Here is a 17,305-nt window from a genome sequence, read left to right on the forward strand (position 1 = left end):
ATAACTTGGTCAAGGAAGAAATAAAAAAGAAATTAAAGACTTCTTAGAAATTAATGAAAATGAAGATAGAACATACCCAAACATATGAGAAACAATGAAAGTGGTACTAAGAGGAAAACTCATAGCTCTGAGTGCCTGCAAAAAGAAACAGGAGAGAGCATATATCAGAGCTTGACAGCACACCTAAAACCTCTAGAACAAAAAGAAGCAAATACACTCAAGAGGGGTAGAAGGCAGGAAATAATCAAACTCAGGGCTGAAATCAACCAAGTAGAAACAAAAAGGACTATACAAAGAATCAACAAAATCAGGAGCTAGTTCTTTGAAAAAATCAATAAGATAGATAAAACCTTAGCCAGGTTAAACAGAGGTCACAAAGAGTACATTCTAATTAACAAAATCAGAAATGAAAAGGGAAACATAACAGCAGAATTTGAAGAAATTTAAAAAATCATCAGATCCTACTACAAAATCCTATAGTCAACAAAACTGGAAAATCTGGAGGAAATGGACCATTTTCAAGACAGAGATCAGGTACCAAAGTTAAATCAGAAACAAATAAGCCATCTAAACAACCCCATAACTCCTAAAGAAATAGAAGCAGTTGTTAAAAGTCTCCCAACCAAAAAGAGCCCAGGACCAGATGGGTTTAGTGCAGAATTCTGTCAGACCTTCATAGCCTTCATAGAAGACCTCATACCAATACTGTCCAAACTATTCCACAAAATAGAAACAGATGGAATGCTACCTAATTCCTTCTATGAAGCCACTCTTATACCTAAACCACACCAAGACCCAACAAAGAAAGAGAACTTCAGACCAATTTCCCTTATGAATATTGACACAAAAATACTCAATAAAATTCTTGCAAACCGAATCCAAGAGCACATCAAAGTGATCATCCATCATGACCAAGTAAGGCTTCATCCCAGGGATGCAGGGATGGTTTAATATATGGAAATCCATCAATGTAAACCACTATATAAACAAACTCAAAGATAAGAACCACATGATCATTTCATTAGATGTTGAAAAAGCATTTGACAAAATTCAACACCTCTTCATGATAAAAATCCTGGAAAGAGCAGGAATTCAAGACCCATATCTAAACATAGTAAAAGCAATATACAGCGAAACTTGAAGCAATCCCACTAAAATCAGAGACTAGACAAGGCTGCCCACTCCTCCCTACTTATTCAATATAGTACTCGAAGTCCTAGACAGAGAAATCAGAGAACAAAAGGAGGTCAAAGGGACACAGATTGGAAAGTAAGAAGTCAAAATATCACTATTTGCAGGTGATATGATAGTATACATAAGTGACCCCAAAAGTTCCACCAGAGAACTACTTAACCTGATAAACAACTTCAGGAAAGTGTCAGGGTATAAAATTAACTCAAACAAATCAGTAGCTTTTCTCTACTCAAAGGATAAACAGATTGAGAAAGAAATTAGTGAAATGACATCCTACACAATAGTCCCAAACAATATAAAATATATTGGTGTGAGTTTCACTAAGCAAGTGGAAAATCTGTATGACAAGAACTTCAAGTCTCTGGAGAAAGAAATTAAAGAAGATCTCAGAAGATGGAAAGATCTCCCATGCTCATGAATTGGCAGGATTAATATAGTAATAATGGTCATTTTGCCAAAACCAATATACAGATTCAATGCAATCCCCATCAAAATTCCTACTCAATTCTTTACAGAGATAGAAAGAGCAATTTGCAAATTCACTTGGAATAACAAAAATCCCAGAATAGCAAAAAGTATACTCAACAATAAAAGAATTTCTGAGGGAATCACCATCCCTGACCTCGAGCAGTATTGCCGAGCAATAGTGATAAAAACTGTATGGTATTGGTACAGAGACAGACAGATAAATCAGTGGAACAGAATTGAAGACTCAGAAATGAACCCATACACCTATGGTCACTTGATCTTTGTGACAAAAGAGTCAAAACCATCCAATGGAAGAAAGATAGCATTTTCAACAAATGGTGCTGGTTCAACTGGAGGTCAGCATGTAGAAGAATGCAAATTGATCCATTCTTATCACCATGTACAAAGCTTAAGTCCAAGTGGATCAAGGACCTCCACATCAAACCAGATACACTCAAACTAATAGAAGAAGAACTAGAGAAGCATCTGGAACACATGGGCACTGGAAAAAATTTCCTGAACAAAACACCAATGGCTTATGCTCTAAGATCAAGAATCAACAAATGGGACCTCATAAAACTACAAAGCTTCTGTAAGGCAAAGGACACTGTCATTAGGACAAAAAGGAAACCAACGGATTGAGAAAAGATCTTTACCAGTCCTACATCTGATAGAAGACTAATATCTAAAATATACAAAGAACTCAAGAAGTTAGACTCCATAGAGCCAAATAACCCTAATAAAATATGGGGTACAGAGCTAAACAAAACATTTTCAGCTGAGGAATAATGAATGGCTAAGAAACATCTAAAGAAATGTTCAACATCCTTAGTCATCAGGGAAATGCAAATCAAAACAACCCTGAGATTTCACCTCTCACCAGTCAGGATGGCTAAGATGAAAAACTCAGGTGACAGCAGATGCTGGCGAGGATGTGGAGAAAGAGGAACACTCCTCCATTGTTGGTGGGATTGCAGACTGGTACAACCATTCTGGAAATCAGTCTGGAGGTTCCTCAGAAAATTGGACATTCCACTACCTGAGGACCTAGTTATATCTCTCCTGGGCATATAACCAAAAGATGCCCCAACATATAACAGGGACACATGCTCCACTATGTTCATAGTAGCCTTATTTATAATAGCCAGAAGCTGGAAAGAACCCAGATGCCCTTCAACAGAGGAATGGATTTTTAAAAAATGTGGTACATCTATACAATGGAGTACTACTCACCTATCAAAAACAATGACTTCATGGAATTCACAGGCAAATAGAATGAACTGGAAAATATCATCCTGAGTGAGGTAACCCAATCACAGAAAAATACACTTAGTATGAATTCACTGATAAGTGGATATTAGCCAAAAAGTTCGAATTACCCAAGATGCAATCCACAGACCACATGAAGCTCAACAAGAATGAAAACCAAAATGCAGATGCTCCCACCCCTTCTTAAAAGGGGGAACAAAAATGTCCATAGGAGGTGATATGGAGGCACAGTTTAGAGTGGAGACTGAAGGAGCAGACATTCAGAACCTGCCCCACATGTGGCCCAATATATATACAGCCACCACAACTAGATAAGATTGATGAAGCTAAAAAGTGCATACTGAAAGGGACCGGATATAGAGCTCTCTTGAGAGACACATCCAGAGCATGTCAAATACAGAGGTCAATGTTAGCAGCAAACCCCTGAGCTGAGAACAGACCCCCTTTGGGGGAATTAGAGGAGGGATTGAAAGAGTTAAAGGAGCTTGCAACCCCATAAGAGCAACAATGCCAACCAACCAGAGCTTCCAGGGACTAAACCACTACCCAAAGATTATATATGGACTGGCCCAGGGCTCCAACTGTGTATGTAGCAGAGAATAGCCTTGTTTGGGCACCAGTAGAAGGGGAAGTCCTTGGTCCAGCCAAGGTTGGAGTCCCAGTGGGGGGGAATATCGGAGGAGGGGCGGTAAGTGGGTGGATGGGGGTAACATCCGTATGGGGGAGGGAGAGGGACAGTAAACTGGGAAAGGGAATAACATTTGAAATGTAAATAAAGAAATATACTTAATTTAAAAAAAGGAAAGAAACAAATGTACCTAACAAACATCTACAGAATGTTTCACCCAAACACAAAGGAATATACCTTTTTCTCAGCATCTCATGGATCCTTCTCCAAAATTCACCATATAGTATTATCAACAGATAATAGAAAATTGAAATAATGCCTTGTATCTTATTAGACCACCATGGATTAAAGCTGGACTTCAACAACAACAGAAACATGAAAACATGCATACTCATGGAAATTTAACAACTCTTCTAAATGATCTCTGGGTCAGGGAACAAATAAAGAAATTAAAAACTTTCTAGAATTCAATGAAAATGAAAGGCACAACTTACTTATGGGACACAATGAAAGAGGTGCTAAGAGGAAAGCTCATAGCACTAAGTGCCTCCATAAAGAAATTAGAAAATTCTCATATAACCATTTAAAAGTATACCCTAGGGGGAAAATGATGAAAGCACACCAAAGAGGAGTAGAAGGCAGAAAATAATCCAAATCAGGGTTGTAATCAATCAGTTAGAAACATAGAAAATAATGCAAAGAATCAATGAAACCAAGAGCTGATTCTTGGAGAAAATCAACAAGAAAGACAAACCCTTAGCCAAACTAACCAATAGACAGAGAGACAGTATCCAAATAAACAAAATCAATAATGAAATGGGAGACCTAACAAATGACACTGAGGAAATTCAAAGAATCACTAGGTATTACTTCAAAAACTTGTACTCAACAAAGTTGAAAAATCTTAATGAAATGGGTGATTTTCTAGACAGATACCACTTACCAAAGTTAAATCAAAATCAGGTAAACTATTGATATAGGCCCATAACCCCTAAAGAAATACAAGCAGTAATAAAAGTAGCCAAAGTAGAAAAAGCTCAGGGCCATATGGTTTTATTGCAAAATTCTACCAGACTCTCAAAGAGCTAATTCCAATACTCCTCAAACTATTCCACAAAATAGAAACAGAAGGACAGTGCCAACACATTCTATGAGACCACAGTCACCTTGATAGTTAAGCCATACAAATACTCAACAAAGAAAGAGAAGCTCAGATGGATTTATCTTACAAACATTGATGCAAAAATACTCAATAAAATACCCACAAACTGAATCCAGAAACACATCAAAGACATAATCCATCAAGATCAAATATTCATCCCAGGGATGTAGGGATGGTTCAATATATGAAAATCCATCAACATAATCCACCATATAAACAAACTGAAAAAATCGAGATTATTTAAATAAGTGTTGAACAAGTCATGTTAAAGGTATTAGAGAAATCAGGAATATAGGGTACATACATAAACATAAACCAATATACAGCAAGCCATAGCCAACATCAAACTAAATAGAGAGAAACTTGAACCAATCTCACTAAAATCAGTGACAAGACAAGGCTGCCCACTCTCTCCCTATCTAATCAATATAGTTGAAATTCTAGTCAGAGCAATAAGAAAACTAAAAAATATCAAGGGGATTCAAATTGGAAAGGAAGAAGTTAAGATATCACTATTTGTGGATGATATAGAATACATAAGCAACCCCAAAAAAATCTACCAGAGAACTCCTATCACTGATAAACACCTTCATCAAAGAGACTACATACAATCTATCTCAAAGACATCAGTAGCCCTCCTTTATACAAATGATAAATGGGCAGAGAAAGAAATTAGGGAAATAACACCCTTTATAATAGCCACAAATGATATAAAATATCTTGGTGTAACAAGAACTTCAAGTCCCTGAAGAAAGAAATTGAAGAATGCATCAGAAGATGAAAAGATCTCCCATGCTCGTGGATAGGATTAACATTGTGAAAATGGCCATCTTACCAAAAGCAATCTACAGATTCAATATAATCCTCATCAAAATTCCAAAACAATTTTTATAGACCTTGAAAGAACAATTATCAATTTCATATAGAAAAAACTAGGATAACCAAAACAATCCTGAATAAAAGAATTCCTAGAGGAATCAACACCCCCGACCTCAAGCTGTTCTACAGAGCAATAGTGATAAAAATTGCATGGTATGGGTCTAGCTGCATATGTAGCAGAGGATGGCCTTGTTGGGCACCAAAGGAAGGAGAAGCCCTTGGTCCTGCCAAGGTTGGAGGCCCCCCCCCCAGTGTAAGGGAATGTCAGGAGGTGGGAAGAGGGATGAATGGGGAGGAGAGCATCCTTATAGAAGAAGGGGAGGGGGAAAGGATAGAGGGCTTATGGACAGGAAACCGGGAAAGGGAATAACATTTGAAATGTAAATAAATAAATAAATATCCAATAAAAAAAACTGCATCGTATTTGTACAGAAACATAACATTGGGGCTGGGAGAAATGGCTCAGCAGTTAAGGGCACTAACTGCTCTTCCAGAGGCCCTGAGTTCAATTCCCAGCAACCACATGGTAGCTTACAACCATCTGTAATGGGATCTGATGCCCTCTTCTGGTGTGTCTGAAGAGAGCAACAGTGTACTCATATAAATAAAATAAATAAATATAGTTTTAAAAGAAACAGAAAATAATCAATGGAATCAAATCAAAGACCCAGAAATAAACCCAAACACCCATGGACACTTGATTTTTTTTTCTAAAGAAGCCAAAACCAAACCATGGAAAAATTAAACCATCTTCAACAAATGGTGAAGAACTAACTGGATGTCTATATGTAGAAGAGGTAAAACAGATCCACACTTATCACCCTGGACAAAACTAAAGTCCAAGTGTATCAAGGACCTCAACATAAAACCAGATACACTAAATCTTATAGAAAGAGTATTCATGAGAAATACCCTTGAAGGCATTGGTACAGGAGACAAGTTCCTGAACAGAACAACAACGGATCAGGCTCTAAGATCAACAATTGATAAATGGGACCTCATAAAACTGTAAAGCTTTTGTAAGGCAAAGAACACTGTCAATAGAACAAATCAGCATCCCACAGATTGTAACTCTTCACCAACCCTACATCTGACAGACTACAAAGAACTCAAGAAGTTAGACACCAACAACCCAATGACCCAATTAAAAATGGAGTCCAGAACTAAACAGAGACTTCTCAACAGAAGACTCTTTTTTATTTTTTTTTAATTAAATTGAGTATTTCTTATTTACATTTCGAATATTTTTCCCTTTCCCGGTTTCTGGGCAAACATCCCCCTAATCCCTCCCCCTCCCCTTCTTTATGGATGTTCCCCTCCCCACCCTCCCCCCATTGCCGCCCTCCCCCCAACAATCACGTTCACTGGGGGTTCAGTCTTAGCAGGACCAAGGGCTTCCCCTTCCACTGGTGATCTTACTAGGATATTCATTGCTACCTATGAGGTTAGAGTCCAGGGTCAGTCCATGTATACTCTTTAGGTAGTGGCTTAGTCCCTGGGAGCTCTAGTTGCTTGGCATTGTTGTTCATAAGGGGTCACGAGCCCCTTCAAGCTCTTCCAGTTCTTTCTCTGATTCCTTCAAGGGGGGTGCTATTCTCAATTCAGTGGTTTGCTGCTGGCATTCGCCTCTGTATTTGCTGTATTCTGGCTGTGTCTCTCAGGAGAGATCTACATCCGGCTCCTGTCTGCCTGCACTTCTTTGCTTCATCCATCTTGTCTAATTGGGTGGCTGTATATGTATGGGCCACATATGGGACAGGCTCTGAATGGGTGTTCCTTCTGTCTCTGTTTTAATCTTTGCTTCTCTATTCCCTGCCAAGGATATTCTTGTTCCCCCTTTTAAAGAAGGAGTGAAGCATTCACATTTTGATCATCCGTCTTGAGTTTCATGTGTTCTATGCATCTAGGGTAATTCAAGCATTTGGGCTAATAGCCACTTATCAATGAGTGCATACCATGTGTGTTTTTCTGTGATTGGGTTACCTCACTCAGGATGATATTTTCCAGTTCCAACCATTTGCCTATGAATTTCATAAAGGCATTGTTTTTGATAGCTGAGTAATATTCCATTGTGTAGATGTACCACATTTTCTGTATCCATTCCTCTGTTGAAGGGCATCTGGGTTCTTTCCAGTTTCTGGCTATTATAAATAAGGCTGCTATGAACATAGTGGAGCACCTGTCTTTTTTAAATGTTGGGGCACCTTGTGGGTATATGCCCAAGAGAGGTATAGCTGGATCCTCAGGTAGTTCAATGTCCAATTTTCTGAGGAACCTCCAGACTGATTTCCAGAATGGTTTTATCAGTCTGCAATTCCACCAACAATGGAGGAGTGTTCCTCTTTCTCCACATCCTCGCCAACATTTGTTGTCCCCTGAGTTTTTTTTTTTCAGTTTTTTTTTTTTATTAACTTGAGTATTTCTTATATACATTTCAAGTGTTATTCCCTTTCCCGGTTTCCAGACAAACATCACCCTCCCCCTTCCCCTTCCTTATGGGTGTTCCCCTCCCAAACCTCCCCCCATTGCCACCCTCCCCGCATAGTCTAGTTCACTGGGGGTTCAGTCTTAGCAGGACCCAGGGCTTCCCCTTCCACTGGTGCTCTTACTAGGATATTCATTGCTACCTATGGGGACAGAGTCCAGGGTCAGTCCATGTATAGTCTTTAGGTAGTGGCTTAGTCCCTGGAAGCTCTGGTTGCTTGACATTGTTGTACTTTTGGGGTCTCGAGCACCTTCAAGCTCTTCCAGTTCTTTCTCTGATTCCTTCAATGGGGGACCTATTCTCAGTTCAGTGGTTTGCTGCTGGCATTCGCCTCTGTATTTGCTGTATTCTGGCTGTGTCTCTCAGGAGCGATCTACATCCGGCTCCTGTCGGTCTGCACTTCTTTGCTTCATCCATCTTGTCTAGGGTGGCTGTATATGTATGGGCCACCTGTGGGGCAGGCTCTGAATGGGTGTTCCTTAAGTCTCTGTTTTAATCTTTGCCTCTCCCTTCCCTGCCAAGGGTATTCTTTTTCCTCATTTAAAGAAGGAGTGAAGCATTCACATTTTGATCATCCGTCTTGAGTTTCCTTTGTTCTAGGGATCTAGGGTAATTCAAGCATTTGGGCTAATAGCCACTTATCAATGAGTGCATACCATGTATGTCTTTCTGTGATTGGGTTAGCTCACTCAGGATGATATTTTCCAGTTCCAACCATTTGCCTACGAATTTCATAAAGTCGTTGTTTTTGATAGCTGAGTAATATTCCATTGTGTAGATGTACCACATTTTCTGTATCCATTCCTCTGTTGAAGGGCATCTGGGTTCTTTCCAGTTTCTGGCTCTTATAAATAAGGATGCGATGAACATAGTGGAGCACGTGTCTCTTTTATATGTTGAGGCATCTTTTGGGTATATGCCCAAGAGAGGTATGGCTGGATCCTCAGGCAGTTCAATGTCCAATTTTCTGAGGAACCTCCAGACTGATTTCCAGAATGGTTTTACCAGTCTGCAATCCCACCAACAATGGAGGAGTGTTCCTCTTTCTCCACATCCTCGCCAGCATCTGCTGTCACCTGAGGTTTTGATCTTAGCCATTCTCACTGGTGTGAGGTGAAATCTCAGGGTTGTTTTGATTTGCATTTCCCTTATGACTAAAGATGTTGAACATTTCTTTAGGTGTTTCTCAGCCATTCGGCATTCCTCAGCTGTGAATTCTTTGTTTAGCTCTGAACCCCATTTTTTAATAGGGTTATTTGTTTCCCTGCGGTCTAACTTCTTGAGTTCTTTGTATATTTTGGATATAAGGCCTCTATCTGTTATAGGATTGGTAAAGATCTTTTCCCAATCTGTTGGTTGCCGTTTTGTCCTAACCACAGTGTCCTTTGCCTTACAGAAGCTTTGCAGTTTTATGAGATCCCATTTGTCGATTCTTGATCTTAGAGCATAAGCCATTGGTGTTTTGTTCAGGAAATTTTTTCCAGTGCCCATGTGTTCCAGATGCTTCCCTAGTTTTTCTTCTATTAGTTTGAGTGTGTCTGGTTTGATGTGGAGGTCCTTGATCCACTTGGACTTAAGCTTTGTACAGGGTGATAAGCATGGATCGATCTGCATTCTTCTACATGTTGCCCTCCAGTTGAACCAGCACCATTTGCTGAAAATGCTATCTTTTTTCCATTGGATGGTTTTGGCTCCTTTGTCAAAAATCAAGTGACCATAGGTGTGTGGGTCATTTCTGGGTCTTCAATTCTATTCCATTGGTCTATCTGTCTGTCTCTGTACCAATACCATGCAGTTTTTATCACTATTGCTCTGTAATACTGCTTGAGTTCAGGGATAGTGATTCCCCCTGAAGTCCTCTTATTGTTGAGGATAGCTTTAGCTATCCTGGGTTTTTTGTTATTCCAGATGAATTTGCAAATTGTTCTGTCTAACTCTTTGAAGAATTGGATTGGTATTTTGATGGGGATTGCATTGAATCTGTAGATTGCTTTTGGTAAAATGGCCATTTTTACTATATTAATCCTGCCAATCCATGAGCATGGGAAATCTTTCCATCTTCTGAGGTCTTCTTCAATTTCTTTCCTCAGTGTCTTGAAGTTCTTATTGTACAGATCTTTTACTTGCTTGGTTAAAGTCACTCCGAGGTACTTTATATTGTTTGGGTCTATTATGAAGGGGGTCGTTTCCCTAATTTCTTTCTCGGCTTGTTTCTCTTTTGTATAGAGGAAGGCAACTGATTTATTTGAGTTAATTTTATACCCAGCCACTTTGCTGAAGTTGTTTATCAGCTTTAGTAGTTCTCTGGTGGAACTTTTGGGATCACTTAAATATACTATCATGTCGTCTGCAAAAGTGATATTTTGACCTCTTCTTTTCCGATCTGTATCCCCTTGATCTCCTTTTGTTGTCTGATTGCTCTGGCTAGAACTTCAAGAACTATATTGAATAAGTAGGGAGAGAGTGGGCAGCCTTGTCTAGTCCCTGATTTTAGTGGGATTGCTTCAAGTTTCTCTCCATTTAGTTTAATGTTAGCAACTGGTTTGCTGTATATGGCTTTTACTATGTTTAGGTATGGGCCTTGAATACCTATTCTTTCCAGGACTTTTATCATGAAGGGGTGTTGAATTTTGTCAAATGCTTTCTCAGCATCTAATGAAATGATCATGTGGTTCTGTTCTTTCAGTTTGTTTATATGATGGATCACGTTGATGGTTTTCCTTATATTAAACCATCCCTGCATGCCTGGGATGAAGCCTACTTGATCATGGTGGATGATTGTTTTGATGTGCTCTTGAATTCGGTTTGCCAGAATTTTATTGAGTATTTTTGCGTCGATATTCATAAGGGAAATTGGTCTGAAGTTCTCTTTCTTTGTTGGGTCTTTGTGTGGTTTAGGTATAAGAGTAATTGTGGCTTCATAGAAGGAATTCGGTAGGGCTCCATCTGTTTCAATTTTGTGGAATAGTTTGGATAATATTGGTATAAGGTCTTCTATGAAGGTTTGATAGAATTCTGCACTAAACCCGTCTGGACCTGGGCTCTTTTTGGTTGGGAGACCTTTAATGACTGCTTCTATTTCCTTAGGAGTTATGGGGTTGTTTAACTGGTTTATCTGTTCCTGATTTAACTTCGATACCTGGTATCTGTCTAGGAAATTGTCCATTTCCTGAAGATTTTCAAGTTTTGTTGAATATAGGTTTTTATAGTAAGATCTGATGATTTTTTGAATTTCCTCTGAATCTGTTGTTATGTCTCCCTTTTCATTTCTGATTTTGTTAATTTGGACGCACTCTCTGTGTCCTCTCGTTAGTCTGGCTAAGGGTTTATCTATCTTGTTGATTTTCTCAAAGAACCAACTTTTGGTTCTGTTGATTCTTTCTATGGTCCTTTTTGTTTCTACTTGGTTGAATTCAGCTCTGAGTTTGATTATTTCCTGCCTTCTACTCCTCCTGGGTGTATTTGCTTCTTTTTGTTCTAGATCTTTTAGGTGTGCTGTCAAGCTGCTGACATATGCTCTTTCCTGTTTCTTTCTGCAGGCACTCAGCGCTATGAGTTTTCCTCTTAGCACAGCTTTCATTGTGTCCCATAAGTTTGGGTATGTTGTACCTTCATTTTCATTAAATTCTAAAAAGTTTTTAATTTCTTTCTTTATTTCTTCCTTGACCAGGTTATCATTGAGTAAAGCATTGTTCAATTTCCACGTATATATGGGCATTCTTCCCTTATTGTTATTGAAGACCAGTTTTAGGCCGTGGTGGTCCGATAGCACGCATGGGATTATTTCTATCTTTCTGTACCTGTTGAGGCCCGTTTTTTGACCAATTATATGGTCAATTTTGGAGAAAGTACCATGAGGAGCTGAGAAGAAGGTATATCCTTTTGCTTTAGGATAGAATGTTCTATAAATATCCGTTAAGTCCATTTGGCTCATGACTTCTCTTAGTCTGTCTACATCTCTGTTTAATTTCTGTTTCCATGATCTGTCCATTGATGAGAGTGGGGTGTTGAAATCTCCCACTATTATTGTGTGAGGTGCAATGTGTGTTTTGAGCTTTAGTAAGGTTTCTTTTACATATGTAGGTGCCCTTGTATTTGGGGCATAGATATTTAGGATTGAGACTTCATCTTGGTGGATTTTTCCTTTGATGAATATGAAGTGTCCTTCCTTATCTTTTTTGATGAGTTTTAGTTGAAAATTGATTTTATTTGATATTAGAATGGCTACTCCAGCTTGCTTCTTCTGACCATTTGCTTGGAAAATTGTTTTCCAGCCTTTCACTCTGAGGTAATGTCTGTCTTTGTCTCTGAGGTGTGTTTCCTGTAGGCAGCAGAATGCAGGGTCCTCGTTGCGTATCCAGTTTGTTAATCTATGTCTTTTTATTGGGGAGTTGAGGCCATTGATATTGAGAGATATTAAGGAATAGTGATTATTGCTTCCCGTTATATTCATATTCGGAAGTGAGGTTATGTTTGTGTGCTTTCATTCTCTTTGTTTTGTTGCCAAGATGATTAGTTTCTTGCTTCTAGGGTATAGCTTGCCTCCTTATGTTGGGCTTTACCCTTTATTATCCTTTGTAGTGCTGGACTTGTAGAAAGATATTGTGTAAATTTGGTTTTGTCATGGAATATCTTGGTTTCTCCATCTATGTTAATTGAGAGTTTTGCAGGATACAGTAACCTGGGCTGGCATTTGTGTTCTCTTAGGGTCTGTATGACATCAGTCCAGGATCTTCTGGCCTTCATAGTTTCTGGCGAAAAGTCTGGTGTGATTCTGATAGGTCTGCCTTTATATGTTACTTGACCTTTTTCCCTTACTGCTTTTAATATTCTTTCTTTATTTTGTGCGTTTGGTGTTTTGACAATTATGTGACGGGAGGTGTTTCTTTTCTGGTCCAATCTATTTGGAGTTCTGTAGGCTTCTTGTATGCCTATGGGTATCTCTTTTTTTAGGTTAGGGAAGTTTTCTTCTATGATTTTGTTGAAGATATTTACTGGTCCTTTGAGCTGGGAGTCTTCACTCTCTTCTATACCTATTATCCTTAGGTTTGATCTTCTCATTGAGTCCTGGATTTCCTGTATGTTTTGGACCAGTAGCTTTTTCCGCTTTACATTATCTTTGACAGTTGAGTCAATGATTTCTATGGAATCTTCTGCTCCCGAGATTCTCTCTTCCATCTCTTGAATTCTGTTGGTGAAGCTTGTATCTACAGCTCCTTGTCTTTTCTTTTGATTTTCTATGTCCAGGGTTGTTTCCATGTGTTCTTTCTTGATTGCTTCTATTTCCATTTTTAATTCCTTCAACTGTTTGATTGTGTTTTCCTGGAATTCTTTCAGGGATTTTTGAGATTCCTCTCTGTAGGCTTCTACTTGTTCTCTAAGGGAGTTCTTTATGTCTTTCTTGAAGTCCGTCCCCTGAGTTTTTGATCTTAGCCATTCTCACTGGTGTGAGGTAAAATCTCAGGGTTGTTTTGATTTGCATTTCCCTTATGACTAAAGATGTTGAACACTTCTTTAGGTGTTTCTCAGCCATTCGGCATTCCTCAGCTGTGAATTCTTTGTTTAGCTCTGAACCCCATTTTTTAATAGGGTTATTTGTCTCCCTGCGGTCTAACTTCTTGAGTTCTTTGTATATTTGGATATAAGGCCTCTATCTGTTGTAGGATTGGTAAAGATCTTCTCCCAATCTGTTGGTTGCCGTTTTGTCCTAGCCACAGTGTCCTTTGACTTACAGAAGCTTTGCAGTTTTATGAGATCCCATTTGTCGATTCTTGATCTTAGAGCATAAGCCATTGGTGTTTTGTTCAGGAAATTTTTTCCAGTGCCCATGTGTTCAAGATGCTGCCCTAGTTTTTCTTCTATTAGTTTGAGTGTGTCTGGTTTGATGTGGAGGTCCTTGATCCACTTGGACTTAAGCTTTGTACAGGGTGATAAGCATGGATCGATTTGCATTCTTCTACATGTTGACCTCCAGTTGAACCAGCACCATTTGCTGAAAATGCTATCTTTTTTCCATTGAATGGTTTTGGCTCCTTTGTCAAAAATCAGGTGCCCATAGGTGTGTGGGTTCATTTCTGAGTCTTCGATTCTGTTCCATTGGTCTATCTGTCTGTCTCTGTACCAATACCATGCAGTTTTTATCACTATTGCTCTGAAATATTGCTTGAGTTCAGGGATAGTGATTCCCCCTGAAGTCCTTTTATTGTTGAGAATAGTTTTAGCTATCCTGGGTTTTTTGTTATTCCAAATGAATTTGCAAATTGTTCTGTCTAACTCTTTGAAGAATTGGATTGGTATTTTGAAGGGGATTGCATTGAATCTCAACAGAAGACTCTTAAATGGCCACGAACTACTTTTAAAAATGTTCAAGGTCCTTAGTCATCGGGGAAATCAAAACAACTCTGAGGTCCCATCTTACACCCATCAGAATGGCTTAGATAAAAAGCTCAAGAGATAGCATGTGCTGTGAGGATGTGGAGCAAGGAGAACTCCTCCATTCCTGGTGGGAGAGCAAACCTGTACAACTGCTTTGGAAATAAAACTGTGATTTCCCAGAAAACTGGGAAGAGTTCTATCTCAAGACCCAGCTATACTACTCCTGGGCATATACCTAAAAAATGCTCCAACATCTCACAAAGACACTTGCTCAACTATGTTCATAGCAGCATTATTCATAATAGCTGGAAACTATAAACAACCTAGACACCCTCAATTGAAGACTGGATAAAGAAAACATGGTACCTTGCCTTTCAGAAGCTTTTCAATTTTATGAGGTCCCATTTGTCAATTGTTATTCTTAGAGCATGAGCCATTGGTGTTCTGTTCAGAAAAATTTCCCCTTTGCCTATATGTTTAAGGTTCTTTCCCACTTTCTCTTCTATTAGATTCTGGTTTATTTTATTAGATATAAAATCATATCTGGTTTTATGTGGAGGTCCTTGATCCCCTTGGAATTGAGCTTTGTACAAGGAGATAAGAATGGATCAATTTTCATTCTTCTACATGACAACTGCCAGTTGAACCAGCACCATTTGTTGAAAATGCTGTCTTTTTTACCACTGAATGGCTTTGGCTTCTTTATTAAAGATCAAGTGGCCATAGGTATGTGGGTTCATTTCTGGGTCTTAAATTCTATTCCATTGATCTACCTGCCTGTCTCTGTACCAATACCATGTGGTTTTTATCACTATTGTTTTGTAATACTGCTTGAGATCAGGGATGGTGATTCCCCAAGAAGTTCTTTTATTGTTGAGAATAGTTTTTGCTACCCTGGGTTTTCTGTTATTCCAGATAAATTTGAGAAATGCTCTTTCTCTGTGAAGAATTGTTGGAATTTTGATGGGGATTGCATTGAATCTATAGATTTCTTTTGATAAGATGGCCATTTTTACTATGCTAATCTTGCCAATCCATGAGCATGGGAGATCTTTCCATCTTCTGAAATCTTCAATTTCTTTCTTCAGAGACTTGAAGTTCATTCAGATCTTTCACTTACTTGGTTAGAGTCACACCAAGGTATTTTATATTATTTGTGACTATTGTGAAGGGTGTCATTTCCCTAATTTCTTTCTCAGCCCATTTGTCCTTTAAGTAGAGGAAAGCTACTGATTTATTTGAGTTAATTTTATATCCAGCCACTTTGCTGAAGTTGTTTATCAGCTGTTGGATTTCTCTCAGGGATTTTTGGGGGGGGGTCACTCATGTATACTATCTTATCATTCACAAATAGTGATATCTTGACTTCCTCCTTTCCAGTTTATATCCCTTTGATCTCCTTTTGTTGCCTAATTGCTCTGGGTAGAATTTCGAGTACTATATTGAATAGATAGAGAGAGAGTGGGTAGCCTTGTCTTGTTTCTGATTTTAGTGGGATTGCTTCAAGTTTCTCTCCATTTAGTTTGATGTTGGCTTTTGGTTCACTGTATATTGCTTTTATTATATTTAGGTATGGACCTTGAATTCCTGATCTCTCCAATACTTGTAACATGAAGGTGTGTGGACAAAATATGAAAGACAAAATGGCAACCCACAGATTAGACCAACTCTACATTCAATAGTAGGCTAACATCCAAACTCTTAAAAAGAACTCTAGAAGTTAGACTCCAGAGAATCAAATAACCTTATTAAAAATGGGGTGCAGAGCTAAACAGAATTCTCAACTCAGGAATCTCAAATGGTTGAGAAGCACTTAAAAAAATGTTCAACATCCTTAGTCATCAGGGAAATGCAAATCAAAATGAATTAGTCAGAATGGCTAAGATCAAAAACTCAGGTGACAGCAGATGCTGGCGAGGATGTGGAGAAAGAGGAACACTCCTCCATTGTTGGTGGGATTGCAAGCTGGTACAACCATTCTGGAAATCAGTCTGGTGGTTTCTCAGAAAATTGGACATTGAACTACCTGAGGACCCAGCTATACCTGTCTTGGGCATATACCCAAAAGATGCCCCAACATAAAACAAGGACACATACTCCACTATGTTCATAGCAGCCTTATTCATAATAGCCAGAAGCTGGAAAGAACCCAGATGTCCTTCAACAGAGGAATAGATACAGAAAATGTGGTACATCTACACAATGGAATATTACTCAGCTACCAAAAACAATGACTTTATGAAATTTGCAGGCAAAGGGATGAAACTTGAAAATATCATTCTGAGTGAGGTAACCTAATTACAAAAGAACACACATGGTATGTAATTACTGGTAAGTGGATATTAGCCAAAAAAAATCTCAGAATACTCACCATAAAACTCACAGACCATATGAAACCTACAAAGAAGGAAGACCACAGCAAAGTGTGGATGCTATGGTCCTACTCAGACGGGGGAAGAAAATAATCTCAGGAAGTAGAGGGAGAGAAGGATCTGGTAGGGAGAGAAGAGGGGGCAGGAGAAAGGGAAAGCAGTTCAGATGAGGAGATGGGGAGTACAGAGGGCCAGGAATTTAAAAGGAGGTGTGTAGTAGTAAAGGAGGGGGAACTGGGAGTAGCCATTAGAAATTCTCAGGTGCCAGGGACCCAAGAGGTTCCCAAAACCCAACAAGGAGGACATTAACTAAAATACCCAAAAAAAGGGGAGATAGAACTTATAGAGACCATATCCAATGGATAGGCACGGGCCCAGGTTAAGGGATAGGGCCACCCACCCACCTTAAAAATATTAATCCAGAATTCCTCCTGTCAAAAAGAATGTGGAGCAGAGACTGAAGGAAAGGCCAT

At 38.9% G+C, this 17,305-nt stretch overlaps 1 long non-coding RNA gene across 1 annotated transcript in view; it reads left to right on the forward strand.

Annotated features, from left to right (window-relative positions):
• Positions 1-1,655: 1,655 nt before the first annotated feature.
• The window catches only part of LOC148006734 (uncharacterized), a 50,878-nt gene continuing 35,228 nt past the window's right edge, over positions 1,656-17,305 (forward strand). Inside the window, exon 1 of the long non-coding RNA XR_015676668.1 lies at positions 1,656-4,452. This is a non-coding gene — a long non-coding RNA (uncharacterized LOC148006734). The remainder of the gene's footprint in view (positions 4,453-17,305) is intronic.

The sequence above is a fragment of the Rattus norvegicus genome, chromosome 2 (assembly GCF_021556685.1).
Source record: "Rattus norvegicus strain SHRSP/BbbUtx chromosome 2, alternate assembly SHRSP_T2T, whole genome shotgun sequence".
NCBI classification, from domain to species: Eukaryota; Metazoa; Chordata; class Mammalia; order Rodentia; family Muridae; genus Rattus; species Rattus norvegicus.